Raw genomic sequence first — 16463 nt, 5'->3', positions numbered from 1 at the left:
TACAAGGTCAAAAGCGCCTGCGTCCTGTACTCGCACAGCGCGATTGAAGCGAATGCAAATATATATTTTAAAAGGTTAAAATCAGAAAAGCAATCAGAAGGGCAATAGCGAGTCAATGCAAGCGTGCAGCAGGCCAGTAAGTCTACCTGACTCAAAGAGGATCCCAACTTATGTAGACTCCACCTCCAAACGCGGAAGTCCTGTGAGGGCAAGCCGCTGGCCCCTCAGCCAAGATGGCGCCTAGGAATTGTCACCTCCTGGAAACCCACACCCAATATGGTGGCCAAAACGGCGCGAAGCGGACCCAGCACGCCCTAGATATCCCTCTGTCCCGCAAAGTGCGGGTGCCCCACCATTATAGTGCAGGTAAGCTCTACCTAAAATTCGCAATGTATCTACAAGGTCAAAAGCGCCTGCGTCCTGTACTCGCACATCGCGATTGAAGCGAATGCAAATATATATTTTAAAAGGTTAAAATCAGAAAAGCAATCAGAAGGGCAATAGCGAGTCAACGCACGCGCGCAGCAGGCCAGTAAGTCTACCTGACTCAAAGAGGATCCCAACCAGGGCCAGACTGGGAACCAAAACCGGCCCTGGCAAAGTGCTCGGCCGCCCCCCCCACCCTCCCGGGGGGGAAGGGGGGCAAGCGCTTTGCCAGGGCCGCTTTTCAGCTGATTTTGTTGCAGGGCCGATTTTGCAGCTATGCTGCAAAAACGGCTCTGCAACAAAAACGGCCCCCAGGGCCCAAAACCGGCCCCCACCCTTGCGGCCGACCGGGGGATTGCCCGGTGCCCACAACGGCCAGTCCGGGCCTGATCCCAACTTATGTAGACTCCACCTCCGAACGCGGAAGTCCTGTGAGGGCAAGCCGCTGGCCCCTCAGCCAAGATGGCGCCTAGGAATTGTCACCTCCTGGAGACCCACAATCAATATGGCGGCCAAAACGGCGTGAAGCGGACCCAGCACACCCTAGATATCCCTCTGTCCTGCAAAGTGCGGGTGCCCAACCATTATAGTGCAGGTAAGCTCTACTTAAAATTCCCAATGTATCTACAAGGTCAAAAGCGCCTGCATCCTGTACTCGCACAGCGCGATTGAAGCGAATGCAAATATATATTTTAAAAGGTTAAAATCAGAAAAGCAATCAGAAGGGCGATAGCGAGTCAACGCACGCGCGCAGCAGGCCAGTAAGTCATGCCGCCATAGATCACAGTAATGGACCGCAGCAATGGAGTGCAACAATGGACGACTGCAGAAATGGACTGCAGCAATGGACAACTGCAGCAATGGAGTGCATTGCTGCAGTGCAGCAATGGGCGACTGCAGCAATGGACGACTGCAGCAATGGACTGAAGCAATGGACTGTAGCAATGGAGTGCAGCAACGGAGTGCAGCAATGGAGTGCAGCAATGCAGTGCAGCAATGGGCGACTGCAGCAATGGACGACTGCAGCAATGGACTGAAGCAATGGACTGTAGCAATGGACTGTAGCAATGGACTGTAGCAAAGGAGTGCAGCAACGGAGTGCAGCAATGGAGTGCAGCCATGGAAAGCAGCAATGGAGTGCAGCAATGGAGTGCTGCCATGGAGTGCTGCAATGGAGTGCAGCTATGGAGTGCAGCTATGGACGACTGCAGCAATGGACATTAACCCACTGAGCTATCAGTATAAAATACAGTTCCGTAATATGCAGCAGACTCTCTGCAGGAGGCGCATTAACCCACTGAACTATCCATATCAAATACAGCCCTGTAATATGCTGACAGACTCTGTACCGGAGGCGTATTAACCCACTGAGCTATCCATATAAAATACACTCCTGCAATATGCTGGCAGACTCTAGGCAGGAGGCACATTAACCCACTGAACTATCCATATAAAATACAGTCTTGTAATATGCTGGCAGACTCTCTGCAGGAGGTGCATTAACCCAGTGAACTATCCGTATAAAATACAGTCCTGTAATATGCTAACAGACTCTCTGCAGGAGGCACATTAACCCACTGAGTTCTCCATATAAATACAGTCCTGTGATATGTTGACAGACTCTCTGCAGGAGGCGCATTAACCCACTGGGGTATCCATATAAAATACAGACCTATAATATGCTGACACACTCTTTGCAGGAGGCACATTAACCCACTGAACTATCCATATAAAATACAGTCCAGTAATATGCTGACGGAGTCTTTACAGGAGGCACATTAACCCACTGAGCTATCTGTATAAAATACAGTCCTGTAATATGCAGCTGACTCTCTGCAGGAGGCACATTAACCCACTGAGTACTACATATAAAATACAGTCCTGTGATATGTTGACAGACTCTCTGCAGGAGGTGCATTAACCCACTGAGCTCTCCATATAAAATACAGTCCTGTAATATGCTGGTAGACTCTCTGCAGGAGGCACAGCAACCCACTGAGCTATCCATATAAAATACAGCCCTGTGATATGCTAACAGACTCTTTGCAGGAGGTGCATAAAACCATTGAGCTCTCCATATAAAATACAGTCCTGTAATATGCTGACTAACTCTCTGCAGGAGGCGCATTAACCCACTGAGCTATGCATATAAAATAATCCAAATCTGACGTACACTGTGCTACTCCCATTGGCATGGTCCGATCACAGTGCCATTTTATTTGAACCGAAAGGGTCAAAAAGCCTTCAACCGAGGCCTGAACCCATAAGGAAGATTGCAAAAAGAACCTGGAAAAATGCAGATTGTTTGAAGAGAAGCTTGCACCCTCTCTCCTCGGGGGTGGACGAGGCTACGTCGGCCTATACAGATTGGATAGACGTGGCATGCAATAAATTAGTTCCGGTTAAACACTGGACCCCTAAACGGGGCCAAACCTCAGCCCCCTGGTACTCAGATGATTTAAAAAACCTGAAACAGCCTGTAAAAGATTATAACGGGCATGGAGGAAAGGGTATAAAAGCAAGGATAGAGAACTGTATAAGCACAGTCTCAGAATCTATAAGGAACTATTGCTGGAAACAAAAAAGAAAAACAAATTTCTCGAGCTAAATTCAGTCTCAAAGAACTCTTTAAAAGTATTACCAAACTTGCCGCACCAGCCCATAAGAGCTTAAGTAGTCCTGAATTGTGCGAAAAATTGGCTCCTTTTTTCCAACAAAAGGTAGAATGTATTTTTTCTACATTCACTTTAGCCCAAAAAGGTGAAAGAGTGCAGCCACCTAAAATAGAACCTAATAGACCCAGCCCTACACCAGTTTTAGATAAATTCTCATTGCTAGAAACATCAGACTCAATCAATCTTTTGAACTCTTTCGATCAGGGTCAATAGACCCATGTCCGGCGTTTGTATTGAAATTAATCCCGTAAGTCATAGGGTCAGCTCTTACCCCTTTGCTCAACACCATATTCACCACCGGCAAGTTTCCCAGGGACTGGAAGAAGGCCTCTATCCTCCCTCTATTAAAAAAAACGACTCTGGTTCCTAAGGACCCAAGTTGTTATAGGGCAATTTCACGGCTTCCGCATCCTGCAAAAATTGCTTACAAAGATATGAATACCCAGCTCGATTTATTTCTTCGAACCAATAATCTACTCGACCAGTCTCAATACTGGTTTAAAGGCAAACACAGCACGGAGCTGGCCTTAATTAAATCTGCAGAGGAAGTGAGGGAGGCCTTGGACTGTGGAGGCAAGGCAATACTGATTATGCTAGATTTGTCAGCGGCCTTTGACACGGTCCATCATGAAGCTCTGATGGACCGGCTGTCTGAAGCAGGGGTACAGGGTGCTGCTTGGAACCTCCTGCAGTCCTTTCTATCTGAAAGAACACAAACAGTTGATCTGGACGACAACAACATGTCAAAGCCGTGTTCCCTCCCTTGTGGGGTGCCTCAGGGCTCATCGTTAAGCCAGACACTTTTTAATGTGTACCTGATAACTATGGCATGTTTAATAAGATCCTTTGGCTTCCAACTCACCTCCTATGCGGACGACACTCAAATTGTCTTATCTCTTAGAGATGGGGAGAAAAAGGAAACTGGGGCATGTTTTCATGATTGTCTGAAATCCTTCTCAGGGTGGATGTCGACCAACTGCTTGAAACTAAATCCAAGCAAAACAGAAGTCATCATATTCGGGAATAACCCACACCTATGGACACCAGACTGGTGACCAGGAGATTTTAGTATTTGCCCTGCCCCCACCGGGAAAGCAACAAATCTGTGGGTGTTCGTGCATAACAAACTTACGTTTAGTGACCACATAAGCACGGTGGTGTCAGCTTGTTTTCTGATACTCAGAATCATAAGAAAAATAAAGCTTTATCTTCCAGAAGAAAGTCTCAGGACGGTGGTCGCAGCACTTGTTATGGCACTTCTGGATTATTGCAACAGCCTCTGTCCGAATGCCCAAAAACAGCACATTAACAGGCTTCAGATCACACAAAACACTGCGGCAAGGTTGTTAACAGGGACACCTACATTTTGTCAAAAAAGAACTAATACAACTACACTGGCTCCCTGTGAAAGAAAGGGTACGCTTTATGGGCCTCTGTATGGCATTTAAAGCCCTCAATGGAATTGGCCTGACCATCTGAGTCAAAGATTCAAATGATATGTTCCTGGAAGGACTCTTCGGTCCACAGTAGCAAAACAAGTCCTAGTTCCTATATTTAAACAAGCATTTACAATGCAATAGGTCTCGCATTTGCAAAAGTTAGAGCTAATGGCATTGTAAATGACAAACCTTTTATTTATGTGTTGGTTTTGAAACCAAAACAGATAAATAAAAGGCATTGTCATTTACAATGCCAATAGCCTAATCTCTCGCAAATGCGAGACCTATTGCATTTGCAATGCAATAGGTCTTGTATTATGCGTGTTTGAGCTATTGACATTGTAAATCACAATGTGTTTTATTTATGTTTCAAAAACCAAAACATAAATAAAAGGCATTCTCATTTACAATGCCAATAGCTCAAACTTGTGTAAATGCGAGACCTGTTGCTGCTCTGTCACCGCTGATAAACTTTAGTTGTATTGCCCTTAAAATGATAACAGTGAGGGTGCATTACAATCAAATCTCTGATATGCAAATTGAGTAAAGACTGTCACAGCAGACACCTCCTGCTCAAGTATTTTCTGACACTGGTATTTGTGAACAATCCATAAAAATAATCTCTGCAAAACCTGCATTAACCCAATGAGCTGGCTTGAAAGGACTTAAACCAACACATTACAGATCTTCGCAGCACACATATTTTTGATACGGGAACCGAGAATAGCAGAAGTCGATATGTGCAAAGCAGGCGCATTAGCCCCACTAACATCCTTTCTAGGATTATAATCTTCACCATCCTCATGACACATACTTTGCAGCCCAAACACCCCTGCTTCCTTACCCTACATTGATTTTGAGCCTGCACTTCAGACAGAATTTTTCTAAAGTATGCACATTAGCCCACTGAGCTACATTACTATCCACTGCATTGATGGGTCATGCTCAGGCAACTTGATGATTCACTGAGCAGTTTATGGTAAACTACTACTCCGCAAAGATGCATTCATGCCACTGATTAGGCCATGTACGAACTGAGTTGCAATCCGCCGCTTTAAGTTAACACATTCAGCTTTGTTCTTCTGAAGGACACGTGTTTAACTATCATCTTCCACAAACTCGGTTACCCAAGATAAAAACAAGAGATTAAAGCAGTTTGGCAGAACGTGAAAAGAGCAGCAGAGCTAAAACAACCGAACATCATCTGAATTAAAACTTGCTGGTTGAATGGGCCTCTTGTTGTTTGCAAATGACTTCCTCCTTTCCTGGCACTTATTGTTTGCAATTATATCTTTCACTTGTGACAGCAGCTCCTGTTGCTTCACCTGTGGCAGCAGCTCCTGTTCTAGAGACTGCCTCCAAATTGTCCAGGGTTGCCACTTTAGAGGTGGAAGAATGTTTTTCTGGGTTGCACATGTGCCAGAAACAGATAAAACAACTGGCTTTGGAGCTGTGCAGAGCAGCAATGCTTTGATATTCGCTTGTGTTTTCAATAGGCGATGGTGATGCACATAACATGGACCCTCTTGACGGGTGCGTCTACAGTGAAGTGTTTAGAGAGAATTACTTCGCGAACGTTCTGTTCAAGCTCGGAACTCGTATTTCAAAAAAATAGAAATACATTTTTGCTCGACAGAAAACCGTGTGTATTGTTTGCGAGTGGCTGCGGGTTGATTTCTGGGGGTGGGGCTGGTGCATATAATTAAAGCTACATGGCACGGCACACTTGAAGAATTTAAGGCATGTCCTGTTCACGCTCGGAACTTGTATTAGTGGGGTCAAAGTTATTTCAACATTCATTAGATAAGTGACATGAATCTATGACATAATATCGACAGACAGAATATAGACATACAAAAATATCGACACAAAAATATGGAAATCAAAAATATCGGAGTTCTATCTATATAAAGGTAAGTACAAAAATATCGGCAAAAAATATAGTAGTACAAAAATATCGAAGTTAAAAATATCGTTTTTTTAAATGTATTATTAATAATGTAAAACATATTAAAAATTAATAACTAATACATACACATGTAAAATAAATTAAAAAACTGCACATAAATTAATATATATACTTACTCTACATATTGCAACAGTAGAAAAAGCGTTGGATAGCGTAGGGGTAAAAATTACTATTCCCACTCCAGAGAGTGCAACAGTAGGGAAATCGTTGGATAGCGTAGGGGTAAAAATTACTATTCCCACTCCAGAGGGTGCAACAGTAGGGGAAGCGTTGGATAGCGTAGGGGTAAAAATTACTATTCCCACTCCAGAGAGTGCAACAGTAGGAAAAGCGTTTGATAGCGGAGGGGTAAAAATTCCTATTCCCACTCCAGAGAGTGTGACAGTAGGGAAAGCGTTGGATAGCGTAGGGGTAAAAATTTATATTTCCACTCCCGAGAGTGCAACAGTAGGGAAAGCGTTGGATAGCGTAGGGGTAAAAATTACTATTCCCACTCCAGAGAGTACAACAGTAGGGAAAGCGTTAGATAGCGTAGGGGTAAAAATTACTATTCCCACTTCAAAGGGTGCAACAGTAGGGAAAGCGTTGGATAGCGTAGGGGTAAAAATTACTATTCCCACTCCAAACGGTGCAACAGTAGGAAAAGCGTTGGATAGGGTAGGGGTAAAAATTACTATTCCCACTCCAAAGGGTTCAACAGTAGGGAAAGCGTTGGATAGCGTTGGATAGCGTTGGATAGCGTAGGGGTAAAAATTACTATTCCCAATCCAGAGAGTGCAACAGTAGGGAAAGCGTTGGATAGCGTAGGGGTAAAAATTACTATTCCCACTCCAGAGAGTGCAACACTTGGGAAAGCGTTGGATAGCGTAGGGGTAAAAATTACTATTCCCACTCCAAAGAGTGCAACAGTAGGGAAAGCGTTGGATACCGTAGGGGTAAAAATTACTATTCCCACTCCAGAGAGTGCAACAGTAGGGAAAACGTTGGATAGCGTAGGGGTAAAAATTACTATTCCCACTCCAGAGAGTGCAACAGTAGGGAAAGCGTTGGATAGCGTAGGAGTAAAAATTACTATTCCCACTCCAGAGAGTGCAACAGTAGGGAAAACGTTGGATAGCGTAGGGGTAAAAATTACTATTCCCACTCCAGAGAGTGCAACAGTAGGGAAAGCGTTGGATAGCGTAGGGGTTTAAATGACTATTCCCACTCCAGAGGGTGCAACAGTAGGGAAAGCGTTGGATAGCGTAGGGGTTTAAATTACTATTCCCACTCCAGAGAGTGCAACAGTAGGGAAAGCGTTGGATAGCGTAGGGGTTTAAATTACTATTCCCACTCCAGAGGGTGCAACAGTAAGGAAAGCGTTGGATAGCGCAGGGGTTTAAATTACTATTCCCACTCCAGAGGGTGCAACAGTAGGGAAAGCGTTGGATAGCATGGGGTTAAAAATTACTTCTCACACTACTCCCCCTTTAACACACAACACACTACACATACAAAAATACACAATTAATATAAATTTCAATTAATCAATTAATAACAATTAATATTACTAAATTGATATAATTATAAATTAACTAATTAACACATATTAATTACTAATTTTTTAACAATAAATACCAATAAATAAATACAATCTCTTTAATTAATTACATTTAATTATATCACACCCTATCCCCCTATAAACACACAAACCACTACACATAAATAAATCACATCATTTAATCACTTAATAATTATTAATTAACAATTAATTATTAATTACCAATAGAAAATAATTAAATATATTAGCACATTAACTCTAATAATTTAATTAAATAATTAATATTATTGAATTAATTACCAATTAATTATTTATTAACAATAACAAAAAAATAAATATATTAGCACATTAACTCTAATTAATTTAATTTACTAATTAATATTTAATTGCCAATTAATTAATTAACAATAACAAAAAAATTATATATATTAAAACATTAACTCTAATTAATGTAATTAAATAATTAATATTAATTAATTACCAATTCATTATTAATTAAAATATTTACAAAAATATATTAATTAATTAACTAATTATTATTAATTAATTACCAATTAATTATTAATTAAAAATATTTACAAAAATATAGTATTTAATTAATTATTATTAAATTACTTCCCACCCTATTCCCCTATAAAGCCACAACCCGCTCTGATACTAAAACGCAAAATGTTACCAAAATTACTAATTTTCAAACATACATTACAAAACATATTTAACAAACATATAAACAACATAATAAAATACATAACACTAAACAAAATTTCGATATTAGTAAATTTCGATATTAGTAACATACATACCTTAAAAAAACGATATTCTGTCTGTCGATATTTTGGACATCGATATTCTATATCATCGAAATTAAAACATCGATATTATTGTATATCGATATTTTAATTTCGATATTTTGTCTGACTACCAAGTGACATGTTCACTCGGGAATCATGAAAACAATTAAAGGAAAATAATATAAAAATATACTCGTGGCTATGTACGTTGGCTATCACTATTATAAAAGAATGTTAGTAACTTAAGACTTTGTGTCCAAGTGGTCGCATGCCACGGCAATACCACCACGACCATTTCTAAAATTTACATTTTGACGCTACAAGTCACAGAATGGAGCATACCGTTTGGGGAAGAGGTCATGAAAGAGCCTGACGCAAGGTGAAGCACATAACATGGGGCCTCTTGACGGGTGTGTTTACAGTGAAGTGTTTAGAGACAATTGAAAGAGTTCTCCATCGCCAGCCTCGGCCAGACCCACACGGGAGGAGGAATGAGGGGCCATCACATGCCGGAATAGAAAGAAGCGCGAACGCCGATATGATATCCCACAAAAATATTCAGTGAGTGAAATCACCTGGGAGAGAACCAGGCACCGAAAGGAGGGGCATTTACAACAAGCGCAGCAGCGAAGCCCAGAAAGTGAAACCATTTGTAACCTGACACAACACAGATGGCAGGCTGCGTGCGCTGCTGACTTTGGAGCTGGAGAACAGGGATCCGATCCTCGGCGTGGGCTGCATTATTTACTTATTAAAAAATAAAAAAGAATCTCGGAGGGGGTGGGGATAGATAAATAGAAAAAAATAATACACATGGAGACAGATACAATTAAAAAAAAAAACGGTTGAGAGGGACAAATGTACCATCTGAAACCAAATACAACAAACGGTGCAAAGAGGTGGCTCAACAATAACGCTGCTGACTTTGGAGCAGGAAAACAGGGTTCGAGCCTCTGCATAGGCAGCATCATTTAAGCCTGATTTAGTTATGAATAAATTAAAGGTAAATAAATAAACAGGTTTAGGTAAGTGCAGGAAGCTGCCACATGTGGAAATGCCACAAGAAAAAAAGTAGTCCCTAAATAAAAAGATAACAGCCAGCAGCGTAAGTTAACTGTATTTGGCCCATGCAGCTTCTTCCAGAAACCTAAGAAAAAGGAAGTGATGTATCGGACCACAAGCCAACAATGCGCAAGATAAGAACAGCAATGCCAGATTCCACCAATGGCAAGCAATAATACAAAGACAAATGCAATGGGTGGAGTTTCAGTAGTAATACTGATTACTTTTTTTTTTTTTTTTGGTTAAAAACTTTTATTGAGCAGCATAAATCATATTTACAAACACGGGCCTACAACCACACGGGCCGGCCGCTAACAGCAAGGCATGGTGCAGTACAAGAAAATCAATGGTCGAAACCCCAGCGGTGAGGCGAGAACAGGATACAAAATGCCGCACAGAGTGTAAAGCAGGATAGAAAACTTTTCTTATTTTAGAAAAAACTAAAAGGAAACAAACACAAAAACAAAGGCGAATAGCGTAACGGACAGAGTCAGCCCCTGAGGGGGGGAGCTCACTAATGAGAGATACAAAATTGCAATCAATAGAATGAGTCAGGGTGGGGGGACAGAGGGGAGGTCAAGCAATCCATTTGATTAATGAACGAACTGATGGGAATGCCAATTCAGGGGGACAAGGGGACATCAGGGGTCTCTACCAGGGGAAGAGTACAGATGTTCCCACGATAGGCGTTCCACTGACACCAGATCTTCGTCCATGCCCCTGGTCTGCCCCTAGCTGTGTATACCGTCTTTTCCCTGAACATAGACCAGTCCATATTTTCTTCCCACACAGACACGGTAGGGGGTCTTTGCGAGCCCCAAAGCTGCGCTATATCTCGTTTTGCGACCATGTACCCCAGGGTCGCCCATCTCGTCTGGGCCACAGTGTAATCGTTGGGTTCCCACACGTTCAGCAAACACCTCCGGGCCTCAGGCAACAGGGCAATCCCAGTAACATCAGCCATCACCGCAAGCACCTTAGTCCAATAATCAGCCACCTCCGAACACTCCCAAAGGATATGGAGAAATGTAGCACTCATCCCGCACCCACGTTTGCACAGCCCATCCGGGGAGAAACCCATTGCAACCAAACGAGGACCAGTAACGTACACCCGGTTTAATATCTTAAGCTGGACGAGACGGAGACGGGCGGGAATGGCGACCTCTTTCGGGGAAGACAGAGCCGATTGCCAGTCTTCGTCGTCCAATTCCAGCCCGTCTCCAGTCCACACTTCTCTAAGCCGGCCGAGCAGATCCGCTCGATTGTTGATCAACTTCTTGTAGATCAAAGAGATAGTGCTATCAGGGAGATGACCGTCAAGTATACGATCTTCAAGGGGGGAGGATTCAGGGATAGCGGCACCGGAAACCAGAACCGAAGTCAGAGCATGACGGACCTGCAAGTATCTAAAAAACTCTCTGTCACTCAATTCATATTCATTCCGAAGGGCCTCGAAGGACTTCACTGCTCCATTCACCCAAAGGTCACCCACTCTACAGATACCAATCATGTCCCAGCGTTCAAACCCCTTCGTAGTCTAGAGACATCCCAAACGTTCAGACGCATAAAGTGGAGTCGCCAGCGTGACTCGATCAACCCAGCCCATGCTCACATTCGCAGCCCGCCACACACTAACAGCAATCCTAGTCGGTCCCGTAAGGTAAAGCCCAGCCGCCCTGGAATAAAGCACTCTATTGAAGTCTCCACCCGGCAATTGGAATTTGTCCATTTCAAAAGCCGGATTCGGGCCGGGGGAGTATACCGAATGGTTGATGGCGGACAACTGGGAGGCCCAATAATATCTTCTGATGTCAGGAAGTGCCATACCCCCATCATACCAAGGGATGGTGAGCTTCGCAAGGGCAATGCGTGGACGCCCGTCCCAAATCAGCGGTCTCTGTAAAACCTCTACCTCCCGGAAGTAACTAGTAGGGATGTCATCAAAAGAATTCTGGAGTGCATAAAGAAATCGCGGTAGGGACATCATCTTGAAGAGGGCGGCCCTGCCCAGCGGCGACAAAGGTAATTTACGCCACCGGGCCACGTCCAGCCTCAATCTACGAAGTGGGGGAAGGAGATTGCGTTCGAAGCGGAGCGACGAGTCCAGTGTAATAAATATCCCCAAATATTTAAAGCCCGATTGAGTAACCTGGATGGGAAATCTACGTGGCAGCAGAGGCAAGCCGCCAGAAATAACATACACACAGGATTTAGCCCAGTTTATAATCAAGCCAGAGTTCTTGCCGAACGAGGTAAGGACGTCAAAGAGGACATTCAGAGATTTACGCGGGGAGGTAAGATAGAGAAGAAGGTCATCGGCGTAAAGCGAAACACGATCCTCAAAGTCGGGGGACCACCGTATACCTTTGATAGACGGCTCCCATCGGAGCCAAGCAGCGAGCGGCTCCAATGCGAGAGCAAAAAGCAGCGGAGACAAGGGACATCCCTGCCTGGTCCCCCTACCAAGGGAGAAGGGTGCCGACACTCGACCGTTAACAACGACCTGCGCCAGGGGGTTGGTATACAACAGTTTCACCCATCCGATAAACTCCGGGCCGAAACCAAACTTCACGAGCGCAGCCCAAAGGTAGGGCCACTCTATCGTGTCGAAGGCCATCGAGGCGTCCAATGAAGCCAAAATGGCCGGTTCCGTCAGAGACCCCGCCCTCGCGAGGACTCCATGAAGGCGCCGCAGGTTAAGGGCTGTGTTTCGGTGCGGGATAAATCCGGATTGGTCCGGATGAATCAAGTCACCGATGACCACCAGCAGACGAGTGGCAAGAACCTTGGCTAGAACCTTAGGCTCAGCGTTTAACAGAGAGATGGGCCTATATGACGCACAAAGGTCTCGGGGTTTACCTTCTTTAGGAATAACCACTATCGTGGCCAGGCGCTGGTCATAGGGGAGTGTGCCTAGATCACGGGATTCCCGAAACATCGCTCGAAGATAGGGCGCAATCTTATCAGGCCGCAGTTTGTATAGCTCAATCGGCAGGCCGTTCGGGCCCATAGCCTTGCCCGAACAGAGAGATCGAATTGCCGCCGCTATTTCGTTCGTAGAGAACGGGGCCTCCATAGATACCCGCTCCACTTCGGAAAGGCAAGGCAGATCTATGTCACGCAACAAGAAGTGGGAGTCATCTTCGTCCCTAGCCGACACCGGGGAGTAAACCGTACGGAAATAATCAGCAAAACATTCCACTATCTCACCCGGGTCAGTCACTCTCACACCATCCAAAGTCTGAATCACAGGTACAACACGATTCGCTCTTTCCTTCTTGTCCAACCAGGCAAGCAATTTACCCGCCTTATCCCCAACATCGTAAAGTCGGCCCTGTTGTTCCCTGTACATCTTCTTGGCAGCGTCCGTGACCAGGGACTTGTAGTCAAATTGCTTCAGACCAAGGGCATGGAGTTTGTCACGAGTAACACCCGACTCCAGGTCAGCCTCCAGCCCAAGTATTTCCGTCTCCAGAACCACCACCTCCCGATTCCTTGCCTTCTTAGTTTCAGCGATAAGAGATAGGGCCTGCCCACGAATCACCGTCTTAAAGGCCTCCCATAGGGACACTGCAGAGGAGACGGACCCTTCGTTGTCCAGAAAGTAGTGGTCTAAGGACTTGATTAGTTGATCACGTGTCCCAGGAGAGCTCAAGTACCAAGGATTGATAGGTGCCACCCGCCCCACTGCTTCTATACCCATTTCAAAACAGAGCCAGAGCGGGGAGTGGTCAGAGATGCCCCGGGCCAGGTGTCTAATCTCCCGGAACGAGGAAGCCTGCGCAGCTGGCATGAGGAAGTAATCAAGGCGGGACAAAATCCCATGAGCCCCGGAGTGAAAAGTATATTGGAGCTGGGTGGGATGTATAAGTCTCCAGCAGTCCACCAAACCAAAGGTATCCAGGAAACCACCCAGCCACGCTTGGGCCGAAGGAGTATCCCTGGGGGGGTGACGATCAATCAAACCCGAGAGAACAGAGTTGAAATCACCAGCCAGGAAAAGAGCACCATCAGGAAGTCCCAACAGCACTCGGCCAACATCTGAAAAGGTGGAGGTCTGCAGGCCAGGGGGTACATAAACGGTAAACAGGGAAAGGGTCTTGCCCTCGTACCTTCCCACGAGGGCGGCATAGCGCCCCCTATCATCCAGGAGTAACTCGTCTATCTCAAGGGGAAGGGAAGACCGGACAAGGATGCCTACCCCTCTGGAGCCCGTAGTAAACCCCGAGTGTGCAACAAGACGATAGCCCCACCTATTCATCGCATGACAAGTATTACCCACTAGGTGTGTCTCTTGCAAAAACACAATATCAGGAGACAGTCGTCGCAGATATCGCAACACCACCCCCCGTTTTATACAATCCCCCAAACCATTGACATTCCACAAAACAAACCTCAACCCATTACCCCCCATCCCAACATGTGACGCAGGAGCCACCCCACAAAGAGCCAGACACTGAAAACAAAATTGCAAACATTACATCGCCTTGAAAAGAACAAAACACAACCACAAACACCCCACCAACCCACCCCCCAACACCCAACGCAACACCCCCCACCCTGCACCCCTGCAGTAGACTAAAAAGCCACCCCAACATGCAGTGTGCCTGTCGCCCAAACAACCCCATTCTACAGAAAGACCCCGGAGGAGGAAAGGGCCCTTGTCCCACCCGCCACCCCGAAGGAGGAAGAGGAGGGGGATACACAGAAAACATAAACCACACAACTACGGAACCCCAGCAGACAATGTCTTGTTACGGAGGCAGGGGCCAAGATATTGCTTTCAGCTCTCCATGCCACCCTCGGCTCCATCCGGGAGCACGGTGGGATCAGTCAGGTTAGTCCGGTCCGGCAAGGAATCCAACCAATCACTTACGGTCTCAGGTCGATCAAAGAAAAATGTTCGCTCATTGTACTCAACTCGTAGCCTGGTGGGAAAAAGCATGGCATATTTCAGTCCCAAGTCTCGGAGACGCTTCTTGACTCCACGGAAGCCCATTCGCTGTCTCTGGACAAGCTGAGAAAAGTCCGGGTAGAAATTCACAGTGGCATTCTCAAAGGCCACCGGGCCCTTCACTCTCGAGGCCTGCAGGATAGCGTCTCGGTCCCTGTAGTGAAAAAGCTTGGCAACGATGGGCCTCGGCGGGGCGCCCGGCTTGCCCTTTCCACCCGGAACACGATGGGCACGTTCCACCGCAAAGAATTTGCTTAACCCAGACGGAGCAAGGTAGTTCTGAACCAGGTCCTCAACAAGGAGATAAACGGAGTGAGCCTCAGGATTTTCCGGAACACCAATTACACGCACGTTACAGCGTCGTGCCCTGTTCTCAAAATCCTCCAGACAATGGGACATGAAATCGTTCGCCGTTCTAAGATTGCCAATCTCCGTCTGAAGCTCCGAGACGTCGGTCGTGAGACTAGTCGTCTTGAGGTCCAATGACTTCACCTTCTCATTGGTCTTAGACAGATCGGCCCGAATCAAGTTCACATCAATGGCCACAGTGTCGATTTTGTGAGCCAAGGCTTCGTACTGTTGGCCGATAGTCTCCTTCATGTTAGAGATGGCGCCCATGACGTCCTGTAGGGATAGCTCCGCCGAAGCAGCCATCGGGTCCCCCATTGCACTCGGGGTAGGTATGACGGCACACGGGGACAATTTAGACTGGGTATACCGGTCCATGATGTTAGACTGGACCGGGCCCCCACGAAGGGGAGTCTTGGTCTTCCGACTCTCTTGGTCCCCTCTGCCAGACATGGTGGAGAATGAGCCCCCGAGGGACCCTAGCGACCTGGTGAAAATGGCCGCTGAAAAACAGGGTGCCACCGTCCAAAAATCACCAGCGGGGGCAAGTCAAGGTGGGAGACGGCCCGGACAGATCCAAATCGAGCGAAAGGCTTCCTTACACGTCTTCGTTGTTGGGTCAGCCACCGGCCAGACGCATCGGTAGAGAGACGTAGTCAGAGTGGGAATCGAAACCGAAAGTTAAGGGGGGGACTCATGAGTCGAATCCCACTGCCGCTGTTGTTCAACTCAGACACAGCATCAGAGCCTCGCCAAGTCCCGGGTGTGCCCCAAGGCGGGCCTCGGAAAGTTCGATTCGACGTATCTTCGGTGCCCCTGGTCCAATTCAAAATCCGAAATCAGTATTGAGTTCAGCCCAGGTTCCTCTTCAATAATCCATTTAAGAATCCAGGATATTTTCAAGATATTATGCCGGGAGTGGCGGGGGTCCGGAGAGCTCCGCGCTCACGCGGCCATCACGGATGCCCGCTAAGCTCCTCCTCCCAATACTGATTACTTGATGCCTGGCAGAGGCAGCGCATGCGCTGCCCTATACGAGACCTAAAAAGCCAGTTGGGGAGCTAGGAGTTTCATCACCTGGAACGATCTGCCGTTCCATTTGAGAAATTCAGCAGATCTCCTCTCTTTTACAAGGGGCTGAAACCATGGCTGTTTACTCAGTGACATAATTTCTCCTGATATGCAGTGCATAGCGCCAGGACACCTCAGGGTAACCGTTTCACTCTAAAAGTTTAATTAACATAACATGTACTTGCTGC

The sequence above is a fragment of the Lissotriton helveticus genome (genome assembly GCF_964261635.1).
Source record: "Lissotriton helveticus chromosome 1_1 unlocalized genomic scaffold, aLisHel1.1 SUPER_1_unloc_32, whole genome shotgun sequence".
Classification (NCBI taxonomy): domain Eukaryota; kingdom Metazoa; phylum Chordata; class Amphibia; order Caudata; family Salamandridae; genus Lissotriton; species Lissotriton helveticus.
The sequence above is the reverse complement of the archived record's forward strand: the minus strand, read 5'-3'. Positions refer to the sequence as shown.